Source organism: Lepisosteus platostomus, chromosome 1, assembly GCF_059453375.1.
Source record: "Lepisosteus platostomus isolate fLepPlt1 chromosome 1, fLepPlt1.hap1, whole genome shotgun sequence".
Classification (NCBI taxonomy): domain Eukaryota; kingdom Metazoa; phylum Chordata; class Actinopteri; order Semionotiformes; family Lepisosteidae; genus Lepisosteus; species Lepisosteus platostomus.
Window position 1 is genome coordinate 80,601,146 of NC_142611.1, and position 14,088 is coordinate 80,615,233.

The window sequence follows — 14,088 nt, forward strand, 5'->3', positions numbered from 1 at the left end:
AAATCTTCATATTTAAACATCTTAGTAGGAAATGTTCTGAGTCGCTACAAAACATTTTGGTAGAACAAATAAAGTATGTCTTCTTTATTCATGTTACAAAATACACATTGGTCATCTAATTCGAGTTTGATTCTGGATAATGTTTGTTAAACAGGACACATTTTATAACTTTATGTGAGACTTCTTTAATTTTATTTGTAAGACAATAAACATTTTCTGTTTTTTCCATATTCTCTGCCAATATATAATATATTGTAACGCTTACGGCCGACAAGCACTGTGTGTAAGAGCCGGCGTACCAGAGCGGGTGACGTCACCGCCCTTCCCTGTGATAGCAGGACCACAGCTACTGGGCTGTGGAGAGATCTCTCTTTGGCCCACGGGGCTAGGTCGCTGCAGAGAGACGCGGAAGTCCCGGGTTCGAGCCCCGGACGGTGCAGGGGCCGACCAGATGCGGCAAGGGCGCCCGCCTGAGCCCCCGTTGCGTTACAATATTATATTATTAAAATTTAAGTTCCAATAAGTGTTTGCAGTTGGAAGGTATGTTGGTAAACGTAGGTTTCTAATAGAATTATTGTAACATTTTTCTAAAATCTTCACATCACCCAATAAGATTCTAGATGTTAATTGATTCGTTGACTAATTTCTGTACTGTACATGTTCTGTTGTTACCCTAAGGAGAAACTCCCCTAGCATCCAATACTATTGCCTATTTTTTTGGGCGTAACTGGAATCTTAAAGGTCTCCAAAAATTCTGCAGATTTCTCTCCCAAACCTCTCTGTCCGCGCTGCTGCATGTTACTTAGTCTGTGTAGAATACGGCCGTTTCCCCCCGGACACGTCGTGCTTTTAAAGGGTAAAAGACAACCCATTACGCAATACATTCAACGCGTCGCGAACGCCCTGACAAACGCGTTTAACCGGTTTTGGTCCTTAAATCTCTATCCGGGAGGAATGTTTTAACCCTCTTCAGACGTCCGGGGTTTCTCTTCTGATTTTCGATTCGGACGGGCTTGTTGGGAAGAGGAGAGTGTCGATGAGTAGAGAGAGGGATTGTGTGTTGATTGCGATTGTCGTGGAGTTGTCTAGTTCGCCGCCCCGCTCGGTTTGTCATTCCGACAGAACACCTGGACGAGAAACAAAGCCACATGGGTGCCCATAAAACGGCCTGTCCCGAAAGCACCGTACTTTCCTTGTGTAAAACTCACGTTTTACGTCAGTTTCTCATAGAGCTGGTGCTTCATGAAAGTACTGGGACACCAAAAACAGGATTTTGCCAAGTTCTACAATTTTTGTCGTCGGGGTCTCTGTACATCCTATTTATATTGCTATGACTGATGCTTATAAAAAGAATGTGAGCAGCTGGGCATTGAAGTTTTTAATTGCATCTAAGATCTTAATTAAACAATTGAGACATTCCCGGTCTTAATCAGTCGTAATGAGTCAAGGAACGAGTAAAGGTTTATTCCACGCTGAAAGGACAAGTAAAGAAACATAACGTTTCGGGTGTGGAGCCTTGTTCAGGTAACAATGTCATGAGTCAAGGTTAACTGAACTGAGAGATGAATCGGAACTCGCCGCGGCCACCTCTGAGAAGACTGAGGCTCTCCGGAAGAGGTCAGGTTTCCAGTTAGCTGCTGGCCTCAGTTTCTGAGTAGAGCTTCTTGTGCTTGGTTCCTCCTTGCCCTCGGTAGTAAGTGTGGTGTGTGATCAGAGTTAAACTACTACATCCCGATTCTCGCCCACGGACCTGTCACCGTGCTAGTGCAATTATCAGACTTAAGACGTGTTAGACGCTCAAAGACAGGAGATGAAACAATCTGGCGTCCCGTCCAGGGTGTATCCTGCCCTGCGCCTGCGGCGTGCTGGGACAGGCTGTGTCTCATCTGCGACCCAGAGTTGGAAGAAACGGTGAGGAAGTGGATGGATGAATGTTTTGGTTTGGTTCATGCGGTTGTTTCTTATATCTTGTCCACAAGAGGGCAGTAAAGCACTACGTGAACGAAAGGACCCGTGTATACATGCTGGAACTGCGCACGGGTTTTTACAGCGGTGGTCTTGTTGGCTTCTAATGCTCCTGTAGTGAACCGGTTGTAAGAACTGATGTCGATTAAAGAAGACCGTCGCGAGAATAGTTCTGACTGCTCTCGCTTTGTATAGGTGCATTTCACCTCTGATTTATATGTGGGTTTCCTTTTCTGAAATACACCATTTCTGAAAAGTTTACCGTTTGTTTTCATGGTACTTTGAGCTAGGCAGATATTTTAGGACTACATGGTGTAGGCTTTCTGTTCCACTAAGGTTTCCAGCACAGGCAGGCTTCAGATGAAATGCCCCAAGGCTTCCTCTGGCCTTTATACAAAAGGTTTGTACACCACAAGACAGCTTGAGGTTGTTGTACAGATGCTCGCAGTGCAGCTTGGAACACACCTAACAGAGCTTAGAGTATACTAATCAGCACAATAAACATCATTTCTTGCCTGTACATTGATCTACATGTCAGTGGCAGTAAGTTTTGTCACTAATTGGATTTTTTATCAGCAAAGTTTTAATGCTCTCATTGATACCTTTGGAAATCCCCATAAATAAGACCATTCAAATAGGCCGTACAAATGTGGAGGTGGTTTGGTCCTTCCAGCCTGTTTGGTAGTTAGTAATTAATGGGTCTGAGGATCTCCTTGAGCTGTTTCTTGAGGGGAGTCAGGACACCGGCTTCAAGATGCCAGATTCCAACTGCAGTCAGACGTGAGTGAGGTGATGCAGCTGTGAGGTGCCAGCAGCCCACTACACAGCAGATCAGGAGACAGAATGAGAAATTAGGGGGAACTGTGGGTTGTCGGGTCATGTAGCACTAGACCAGACTGGACTGTAGCCGGCACACCTCTGTCAAACAGTGCCCTTGGACCTAGGAGGGCTCTTGCAAGTAGTCAGGACCTCAGTCAAATGTCTGATCCGCTAAACAGCACTCCCTGCAGTGCAGTGTCCCCACGCCGCGATGGGGAATCGGCCAGATTATTCTGCTACAGAGAGAAGAGCACCACCTACTGGTACACCCACTCCACTTACAACAGCACCTCGCTTTTCCTGAGAGCTCTCCCATCCCAGTACCGACCAGGAAGAGACAGACGAGATGGGGCTGGAGGGTGAGAAGACTGCTGATGCTGTCATTAGGCTTCGATCTGGTTTTGACACCTTCTGCTGCTCGCTCCAGACACGCCTCGTCTCCTGGGATCCGTTCTGCTGCCAGCTCCTGCCAGCCCTTTGCTGAACAGCTCCTGTAATGTGTCCAGGCTGCCGCTGCCGTTTGAACGGTCCTCAGCGTCGCGGGTCCTTGTTCTCTGATCCATGTTATATCGTCTACTGTCTTTTCCTATCTTGTTATCCTGATCAGGCATCACAACTGAGTGTTCAGGGCAGCTTTTACCAGAAAACAGCCCTTAGCCCAGAACGCAGCTCTGAAAGGTCAGTTCAGAAGGCCTGTTTTTGCTCGGCAGGCATTATCCCCTACATGGTTTTCCAGCATGTGATGCCGGCTGTGAATTATGAATGGTTGGGATAAGCTAATGGGATGACAGTGGAATTGCTTAGAAGGGATTTTGAACAAATGGAAGAAGTTTTCCCAATTTAACAAAGAAAGCTAAAGGGTGCGTGACTGTGGTTACCTTTTCTGTGATGCTGAAATGTTTTTTTCTGACATGGAACCAATTTTTTGTGAACATATTGTTACAGCTTTATGCGACCTAGAAGTGTCTGTTAGATTTAAGATAAAGTCTGAAATTAGAAATTTCAGAAAGTTTGAAGTTAGACGTACCTCTAACTTCAAAGAAGAGAGGATGTTTGCTGAGGTCTGGGGGGTCCCTTGAACACGAACAAGAGGAAAGTTTATCTTGGTACACCTAGGCAGGTTGTGGATTAATGATTGCAAAGGAGTAGGGCAGAAAGACACAGTATAAGTTCACCTTAAGAGCACAGGAGAGGAGGAGAGGCAGGAGGAAGGAAAAGAAGCAGGAAGAGAAGGAAGGAACTAGGAGAGTAGGGAGAAGATAGAGGAGTCCGGAGGAGTGGGGACTTGAAGCTTGCACCAGGCGAGAGCTCCTACTTCATGAGCATCCAAATCAAACGTGACTGGAATGAAGAATTTGATTCTTATTCCAAAGAGTATGCTTTTCTGTGCTTTAGGGAACTTGGGTTTCCTGAGTAAAAGACACCTCACTTAGAAACATCTTTGCTGATTAGGGTGCATTCTATGGATAGGGATATAGTCTCCAATGTATTTTGTGGCATCCGGGGTGCAGAGAGAGAGATTTAACTGCAGGTTGTATTGTATTGTTAGAAAGCAGCTCATCTCTTGTGTGGCCTCTGTAGGCATATTAAGACTTTAGTGCTTAGTAGCAGTCTGGGGTTTTCTGGGTGACTCTGAAACATCTTGTCTTTAAATACTGTATATAATGTAACTATGTGTGTATTGTAGTTTATTGTAATAAATATTGGTGATAAAAAACCAAGTGTGCCTGGATTATTGCTCCTCTCAACAAAGCTGTGCCAGAGAATAAAGAATTCACCAGCCTCTAGTTAGACCAGCCGCTTCAGTATATGGTTAGAAATGACTTTCTAGTCGGGGGTTATGGATAATTATTTCACTTATTGACTAAAGCGCTTGGTCAATTCCTGATTTTCACCAGTTTCATAACCCCCATTTGTAACAGTATTTTATTGCATGATACAATACCCACAATACAGAATTCAATAAAGAACATCACACCATGATGCAACAAGTAGCAAACCCCCCGGTCTCAGGCTCTATCCCTCCCAGAATGGCACTCGAGCCCTCTCAATCGTACAGTCCAGTACATCATCCACAGCCAGGCAACAGATAAAACAGCAGTACACAGATCAGTGACAGAAAACAGATAAGGAAGAAACAGAAGAATGCAGATAGATTTGGGAAAAGAAAGAGGAAGGAACGAACGTGGCAGGAGATGTTTTGTCATCTCTGATGAAAGCAGGCCCGCAGCTCACGCTGGAACGCTTTCGCTCAGTGAGCCTGAAAACCACGACGTGTCGGCTCAAGCCATTGTGTTTTCTTACTCTTTTTTTCTCTCTTTGAAAAGCAAGCTCTGCCTTCCTCCATATGTTCGGTTCTATTGCCTATAGGTGTGAGCAGAATTTAGATCCTATATGCAGATCTTTAATTCCTGTTATTAGAAAATCATGTTGTCCAAATTCTCTAACTGTCCCTTACATGCAGTGCAGTTGCAGAGATAATAGTCTTTTCCCATTTCATCCTTTTTATTGCTACTGCTACTCTTATTTTTACTTACATTTGTACTCATTTAAACAGCTGGGCACTTTACAAAGCAATCTGAGCGAAGTGATTTGCTCAGGGGTACAGCTATTATGTCTTATTAATGGAGAAATGCTGGCCAATAATTTGTGTCTATTATGACAGCTCTCATGGTTAATGGACCTTTTTCCGTGGTCTCTGGATACTGTATTGCCCTCTGGGACTGATGTTTTGTGTTTCTGTTGAAATTCTTTTTTTTCTCACTATGCGAGTGCTGTAGTTGTTGACCTTTGACTCCTGTTGCTGGGTTGGCCTTGAGCAGGGTGTGAATACATGAGCCATCTGGGTTTGGAGAGCTTGCCTGGCTGCAGGAGAGAGCTAGGATCAGTTAGTATACTGATAACAAGGCTGTCTTTCCTCTCAGCTAGAATTGCACTGCTCTTTTACTACTCCAGTGAGACCAGTGGAGCTCTGACCCTGGGCATGGGCTGCTTTCATCCCCTGAGCAGGTGATCACTGATGCCCACTGATGCCTTTATTGGTCTACCTGCTTGCTCAGGCATTTGATTTTCTTTCCTGGTGCCAATTAGCTACCAGCTATCAAACGACCCAGGTGGACAAATGGCTTCCTCTTGTCTGCAGCAAGAAGCACAGGTTAATTAAACACTAACAAAGTCAAAAGAACAAAACTCAGTGCTGCATCTTAAACTGAAGCCTGAAGAAAGCTCCACACATAAAGCTGGTTTTTTTTTTTGGTTCAGTGTGAGATTAATCTCCGGGGTGCTGTCTGTGTGGAGTTTGTATGTTCTATCCATGTTTGTGTGGGTTTCATCCGGGAGCTCCAGTTTCTCACACAGTCCAGAGACATGCTGGTAGGCTAATAGGCTTCTGGGAAAGCTGGCCCTGTGTGTGTCTGTGTCTGTGTGTGTCCAGCGATGGACTGGCCGTCTGTCCAGGATGTGTCCTGTCTTTCTCCTGTTGCTTGCTGGGATAGGCTCTGGCTCCCCCTCAGCCCTGTACTGGATAAAGTGGTTAGAAACTAGATGCATCTGTGATGAGTGATTCAGACACATTCAAAGTGCTTCGTTGTTAATGGAACCCAACAGCAGCTCAGCTACTATGCAGTATGGGCACCACTGAGTGGCCACACATTGTCTGTGTGGCTTCCAGCAGTGCTGTGGGCTGGCACAGCTCGCCATGCTGCAGAGTCCACCTTCCTCCAGCATCCCGGGGTTAAGAGAGATGGGCTGTTCATTCACTCTTTCACCAGCAGAAGAAAGAGCAGGTATTCCTTATAGAGAGAACAGCGCTCTATTAGAATTTGAACTCCTTCCATCTGGGCATCGATTTAGACTGCCTAGTTTCAAATGCAATAGAAGTAAGTTTTCTTTTATTCTGACAGCTATTAATCTTCTTAATTTATGAATTGGATTGTGTATTTTACTTTATTTCTGTTTTTATTTTTTCTTTCTCATATTACACATACTGTATGAGTTCAATTATAATTGGTTAATGGCTAATGGGTTCAATTATAATTCCCTCTGAACACTGATTCAGATGTCCCAATTTAAATACAGTTTCAAGTTCTCCTTTATACCCGTGGCCATAACCTGCTCATGTTTACGTGTGTTGTTTGGTTGTGTTTTTCTTTATATTGTCAGCCGTTGTAAAACACCGCCCTAAAGACACTCTCTCATGTTGTGTTAAATGCATTGTGTTTCGTCTTGCGTCTTTTACCTGCCCGCAAGGCAAATTTCTCACCTGGGACAAGAAAGTAATTAGGTGGTGAGAAGCAAATATGTGTGTTTCATTCCCACACTTAAAAATCTCCGCTCCATGTCCGGAATTCAAGATCAGTGTTCATTATCCCAGCAGAACAGACAACAAGGGCTCTCCGTGCTTTCTGCTCTTTGGCGTTCCCCCGAGGGACAGGCTTTTGAAAGGTCACCGTCCTGAAGCTGCCAGACTGCACACGGAGAATCCCAGGATCCGCATTTTGGCGGAAGCACTCAGGAGCCCCAGGTCTCGGAGTGGCCGGGTGCAGCAGGGACGGATCAGCAGTGGGCGCGGTGAAGGGGGGGGGGGGGTGACATTAAGCCGGGTGGATAAACAGCTCACCGCCACGGAGAAGCACGATCGTCAGGCGAGGAATATTAAAGGTCACAGCCCCCCGCTCTCGGAGCCTCCCCCCGGTGTGCTGCACGGAGCCGGCGGGAGTGGGGTGGCCTCTCGCGGTCTCCCAGGTTATGAACACGGACTGTCCAGGCGCTGGATCAGCACCGGATCCATTGGAAATGCTTAAAGGTCAAGATACTGTGTGAATAAACCATTCTGGCAACCAGAGGAAAGAGCTTATGTCCTCCACTCACTCCTAGAATTAACCAGGTGGAGTCCTGGTGAAATACACTACATGGGCCGTCTTCCCCATTAGGAGTGGACAGTGTCTTGCAAAAGTGTGCACTCCCTGGCAGAGTGTTATTGTTTTGTAGCTGTTTGGGCTGGCACTCCTTACTCTCCTTACAAATTCTTAAATGCATAAGTGTTCAACCTGTTTGCGCCAGCAATCCTAAGACCGTTACACAGAATTAGTGTAATGGCCTGTGTGTGTGTGTGCGCAATCACAGAGGTTTAACCTGAGTTCAGAGTTCAGTACGTTCGGGTGCAGAAGACAGATATTGAATTTCTATCCATAAGGCATGCAGTAAAATAACAAATTTCCATGAGGACCAAGGTTACTTATCTGTTAGGGTACATTAAAGTCCATCGTTCTGACATAGAATTATTCATTCAAAGACCGTATCAGGCCACCCTTCCAAATGGACCAGCAGACCAAGCAGGAAACTGGTTTGCCACACCACCACAAATCTAACAGTGGCTCTGACAGATTTGCAGAGGTCTATGTCTGAGATGGGAGATACTGTTCTAGCACTAACAATATCTGGTCCTTCCACCAAGCTGAGTGAGTGACAAGAAAAAAGTCTGACCTGAAACAGATTTCTCTTAAATCTCATACGAGCTGTGGCAGGCAGTTTTATAATCAGTAGGGACAAAAACTGAACTTTTGTGTTCGAAATACAAAATATTTAGAATCGACAACTGGGTTAAAAATGTACATTTCCACAGAGCAATGAGCTGAATCACATGGCCAAAGAGAAAGTGAAGCATTCTAACAAGGACAGTGAATATTCCAGGGAGGCCAGTAGAAGTCCTGATTAAATCCAATCTAAGATTTATAGAGAAGCTCAATGAATTTGTCAAATTTAAATTACAAAGTCTAATCTTTGCATTAGACTTTGCATTAATCTAAGCACTGATTGTAAATCCTATTGGGGATATTCACTCTCGAGCTGTGGCAGGAAATCTCCAACTAGACTTCAGCGCTCTTGAGTTTCCCTCCCCAGTAGGACTGGGAGCTCTTTTCATTCTGGAAGGTGTGGGAAATCTGGGATTTGATGGTGTTACTTTGAGGTAACTTTTTTCTCTAATCCTTGAGTATTTCTCCCTGTGCAGCAGAAGGTGCATCTCTGTCTCTATGTCTTCTGTCTGGCAGTGGGAGCACATCCTGTCCTGTCTACCTGTGTCCAGTTTCTTTGGCCAGGCCGTGGTCACTGTGCCTGTGTTTTGTCAGGGTCCGTTTCTCTCCATGGTCAGATACTGGACCAGTGTGTATTGTCTTTTTACCTGGTAAAATTCCTGTGTGTTGTGGGTGAGGTAGTGTTGTTTGGTTTGTGCTGTGATTTGGATGACTCTTTTTTTGTGGTGTTTTAGCAGTGCTGTCCTAAGGCTGGCTGGTGTTCATGTGGCTCAGGACAGTGAAGCTGGTGTCTCTTAACTGTTCCTAAAAAAGGTTTTCTGGAATTCATTGGATAACTGCCCTATTTGATCAGATGAATAGGTATTTCCTGCAGGTGCCTTTCTAATGACTTCATTTACTGCCTGCCTGCCTGCCATGCTCCTTGAGGCGCCTTGAATTGTGCAAACAGATCTTGAAGTGGGGAGGAACGGTGGGACAGAGATTAGCATTCCTGCCTCACAGCACTGGAGCCCTGGGTTCAGGTTCCTGGGGTACTGTCTGTGTGGAGTCTGCATGGGTTTTTGCCATGTGCTCCAGTTTCCTCCCACAGTCCAAGCTCATACTGATGGGTTAATTGGTTTCGGGGAGAACTGGCCCTGGTGTGAGAGTGTGAGTGTGTGTGACTGGCGTCCCATCGAGGGTCTGTCCTGCCTGGCGCCTGTACCAGCAGGGACAGGCTCCGGCTCACCTGGGACCCTGAGTTGGAAGAAGCAGTTAGAAAATGGATGGGTGGATCTTAAAGTGATCATCAAATCTGAAGTGCTTCTCACCAATTCAAATCATCCCCTAATACTGAGTAAATAAAACGGGGACAAGAAAAAAACAACTGATGCTTGAAATGGGACATTCTGTCGTTGAGAGACAGACATGCAAGAAGTAATTGTGCTGTAAGAGGCTAATTATGAAACCTGGTTACTCCTCCTCGTGCTTTTTATGAACGAGAGTTAAAACCTACTCTCGTCTGCTCATCTAATCAGAAAGGCAGAGATGTGTTTTACAGGCGACATTAAATTGTTGTCAGTCGCTGTCAGACTGGGCTTTGTTGGGAGAAACCTGGCGGCTCTGTTCGTGGATATTAACGCCCCAGGGGGCCGGTCGCCCACTCCGAGTCTGCTCTGCTGATGACAGCTTAATCGCGACTGGCGAGGTGGGCTTAATGCGCGCCAAAGAAGAAGCTTTTAAACTAGAAAACAAGCGTACAAAAGTCGTTATCCCCCGCAAAGGTCAGACAGTGGCAAACTAAATACACGCTTGTAATCGCCAACAACCCGGGTGAGGATTGACAGCCACGATGTTTTTATTCGGCTTTCAGGCCGGGATGGGCGGGGAAGAGCTGACACTCAGTGGGACAGAGCCCGCTTTCTCCAAAGTGCTTTGCTCCCGCAGCTTGAGAAGACCTCTGAGTTTTAAACGGGTTTGAAGGAGACCGCATGACCTTCAAAACCTTTAAAAAAAGAAGGTAAGCTTTTTAACTTTTTAGAGAAACAAAACAAATGATATTTTTTATCCGTTTGTGTCAAAGAATACACCGTAAAAGCAAAACACTTCAGGACTGAACTCCTATCGTAACGCGAACACACTTCTGATTACGTTAAATTGGTGGTAATCAAAAACGATAACTATAACACGCAGCAACTGAACTGGTTTCAGGTCATTTGGAGAGTGAGTACCTGACGAAACACCCTCTTAATCCTCCTGGTTTTCAGAGCTCCGGTGCATGATAAATAATATAATAACTGTGTTTGTGTGTGTGTGCAGCTTGAAATTAACGGAGCGTCTAAATTGTTAAACTATTTTCCGTATTTCAGTATTGCTGTCAATTGAAACATGATGTTTAATGCTGAGCAGGGTCTGTAGTTATGTTCTTGAAAAAGTTACTGCATGTCAGTTCTTAACTCGACAAACTAACTTCCAGCTGCAGAGCGCCAGTGTTTCGAATGGCTTCTGTTTAGAAATCCTGTAGCAAGAGGCGAACTGAACGCGAACTGAAACCCAGCAGGAGGGAAAGCGAAGCAGGTGTGCGTGCACTCACGACGTGGCGCTGCTGCCGCACAGCTCCTGTGTCCTGGGTCCGAGTCCGCATCTGCGAAGTTTGCCTGTGTTCTCTGTGTTTTGCGCATTACCGGCAGCTCACTGATAGCTTCACTGGCCGTGCTTGGGCTCCACGGCGAGCCGGAGTGGAGCCTCTTTCACACTCTGTACGCGTGGAGCAAATCCCTTAGCGGGGGCGAGGTACGGGCTGTTTATCTGACTTCAGGATGTCAGTTGTTGATGTTTCGCTGGCCCAGTGTACAGTATGTAGCAAAGTTTGTTTTTGTCTGTGCTCCCGTGCGATTGTACTCTTTTAATGTTTGTTGCGACGTTTACTTGTACATTTCTATGTTTCATTAACACTATGACCAGCTGTCGCGATAAACGTTCGGAAACCGTGCATGAACTATGCATTGAAGGTTTTGTAGCCAGAGAAATGTTAGTTCTGTCTCTCTGAGTCACAGTACAAGAAACATGAGGCTGATGGTTATGTCCTCTGCCAGGACACTCCTCTCCCAAAGGCTGTTGTGCACTGGAAGGCAGGGGAAATGGATTCTCAGTCTGTGCTCTGCGAATCCACAGGGTGCCCGCATCATGTAATTTGCTTTCAGGTTTCCTTCAGGATGAAGCGCCGTCTTTTAATGTGTTGGTTTTAAGATGCTTAGCAGTGGATTATACTTGAGGTGATCTTTACAAATATCTAGCTGATCCAGTTAGAACTGGTTTATCACACAGGACCTAGTTCAGGCTTTGGGCAGTTGGGTTAATAGCGTCTAATTGATCTGAGGATCTCACCCAGTTGGTTCTATATAGAGGACAGGGTTTTAACTTCGACTGTATGGCCTGGGTGGCTTGCTGGATACTCCCACAATGCTGTGGGGGAAGAAATGAGCCCTGCTCTCTGTTTTAGTTGCACTTCCACACAGCTTTTACTTCTGGCCTCTGGTTCCTGTTTCACTGTTCATTCTGAGGAAGTCGCTCGGGCGACTTTGTCAGAGTCTTTGAAGACTCTGTGTACTTGGATCAGATTCCCTCGGAGTCTTCTCTGTTCAAGCCTGAAAGGCTCAGCTCCTTCAGCCTGTCAGTGTGGGACACTACTATAAAGCCCAGGAATGTTTCAGGTTGCTACTCTGGACTGATAGAGAGCTGGGCTCTCAAAACCGACAGACAGTACAGCTCCGCTGTGCTTCAGTAGATATCTTTTATGTTACAACTCGGATGCACAGGGGCTGATCACCCAGCAAGTAGAGCACAGGTGTGCTGTACTGTGGGATAATCAGTGCAGAGGATGGTCAGCTCATCAAGTCAATGTGATTGCTGAAAGCTAACTGAGCTAGCCATTGCCTGAAGGATCCCACAGCATCAGGTTCTCTCAGATCTGATGAGGGCTGAGCTGGAGCTTCAGGCATTGCTGAACGGACAGTCATGTGTGTACAATATGTGTGCATAATTTGTCACAAGCACTGAATCGCAATACGGGACAGTAGCCTCCTCTTAATGTCACTACAATCGGAGTGTATCTGCTGAAATCTGCATTTTTCTAAAGCAGCTTGTGTGCTCTGTTTAAGGCTGCACGTCAATCACAGGACACAGACGGAAACGGTAGTGACTGCTGTGTGCACACCAGCCTGACTGGTAAGACTGGCTTGAAAGGACAGAGGATGAGATTAATCATGTGGAGCCTGCGGTCTCAGTCACAGCCCTACACAGCGCACACAGCCTCACCCTCCTGCTGCAGGGAGTCTGCAGGGCCCTGCGGACTGACCTCGCTCTGAGGCCTCATTGTGGCCCCTTGACTAACCTGTCTTTTAACTGCTCCTCTGCTTTGGCTCTGCAGGCGTCAGCTGTGGGGGCTCGCACAGACCCCTCTGCCAAGCGTTTGAGGAGGTGGACTGAGAGTGAGGAATAGAACTTCAAACTGATGCTGCCACTTCTTCTGAGATGAGAATTTTGCGCACGAATAAAAAGAAGAGTGAGAAATGCTTGTATATTCTGTGGTATATATACAAGTATATATACAGTATTCACCCCTCACACTGATGGTTTTTTTTCTCTAAGATGTGTGTTCTTTAACTTGTTGTTGCTGCCGCTGTTCTGTGTTTTTGATGTTTCCTTGATGTCATTGTATAGGAGCATACATGCAAATAAGCGTTTCACTGCACTTGTGCCTATGACAGTAAACTCTGCTCTTCTAGATAGTAGCCAAATTACTCTTCATTTTGGTCTTAATTGATTGCTAATTGTAAAGTGCCAGTAATGACAGGGCTCAAACTGCAGCTGACCAGTCAGAGTGTTCTGTCAGCACTGCGAGATCTTGGTTCGGATGAAGAGAGTCCACTTTTTCCTTCCTCTAAACCATCATAGTATTTTTTCTTTTCACTATTAATGGTTCGGTCTCTTTCTCTTTCGTTCGGTCTCTCAGAGCCTTACCAAGACTAAAGCGCTACTTGACATTGTGTAAAATCAGTTTATCTTTAACATAATGTAGCTTTTCCTCGTGTAACAGGGCTCACTTGGGCCTTGACCTGGTTACAGTAAAGTAATCCCTTTGAAAACTTGTCAGCCTCCATTTCTCCCATGGCAGGAGAGCTGCTCCGGTGCTCTGCTGTCTGCGGGACGCTGATTGGTCTGGACTGGGGTCTGAGCTCTGGTGCTCTGCTGTCTGAGGGATGCTGTGGTGGTCTAGACTGGGGTCTGAGCTCTGGTGCTCTGCTGTCTGAGGGACGCTGATTGGTCTGGACTGGGGTCTGAGCTCTGGTGCTCTGCTGTCTAAGGGACGCTGTGTGGTCTGGACTGGGGTCTGAGCTCTGGTGCTCTGCTGTCTGAGGGATGCTGTGTGATCTGGACTGGGGTCTGAGCTCTGCTGCTCTGCTGTCTGAGGGGCAGCTGTGTGGTCTGGACTGGGGTCTGAGTTCTGGTGCTCTGCTGTCTGAGGGACGCTGTGTGATCTGGACTGGGGTCTGAGCTCTGGTGCTCTGCTGTCTGAGGGGCAGCTGTGTGATCTGGACTGGGGTCTGAGCTCTGGTGCTCTGCTGTCTGAGGGGCAGCTGTGTGATCTGGACTGGGGTCTGAGCTCTGATGCTCTGCTGTCTGAGGGACGCTGATTGGTCTGGACTGGGGTCTGAGCTCTGGTGCTCTGCTGTCTGAGGGATGCTGTGTGATCTGGACTGGGGTCTGAGCTCTGGTGCTCTGCTGTCTG

General features: G+C 46.3%; 1 long non-coding RNA gene across 1 annotated transcript; it reads right to left on the minus strand.

Annotated features, from left to right (window-relative positions):
• Nucleotides 1-160: 160 nt before the first annotated feature.
• On the minus strand, nt 161-1,954 carry LOC148679017 (uncharacterized). Its single transcript, XR_015939997.1, has 2 exons — nt 1,751-1,954; nt 161-1,127 (listed from the first exon to the last, which is right to left on the minus strand). It is a non-coding gene; the product is annotated as an uncharacterized LOC148679017 (long non-coding RNA).
• Between the last annotated feature and the right edge of the window lie 12,134 nt (nt 1,955-14,088).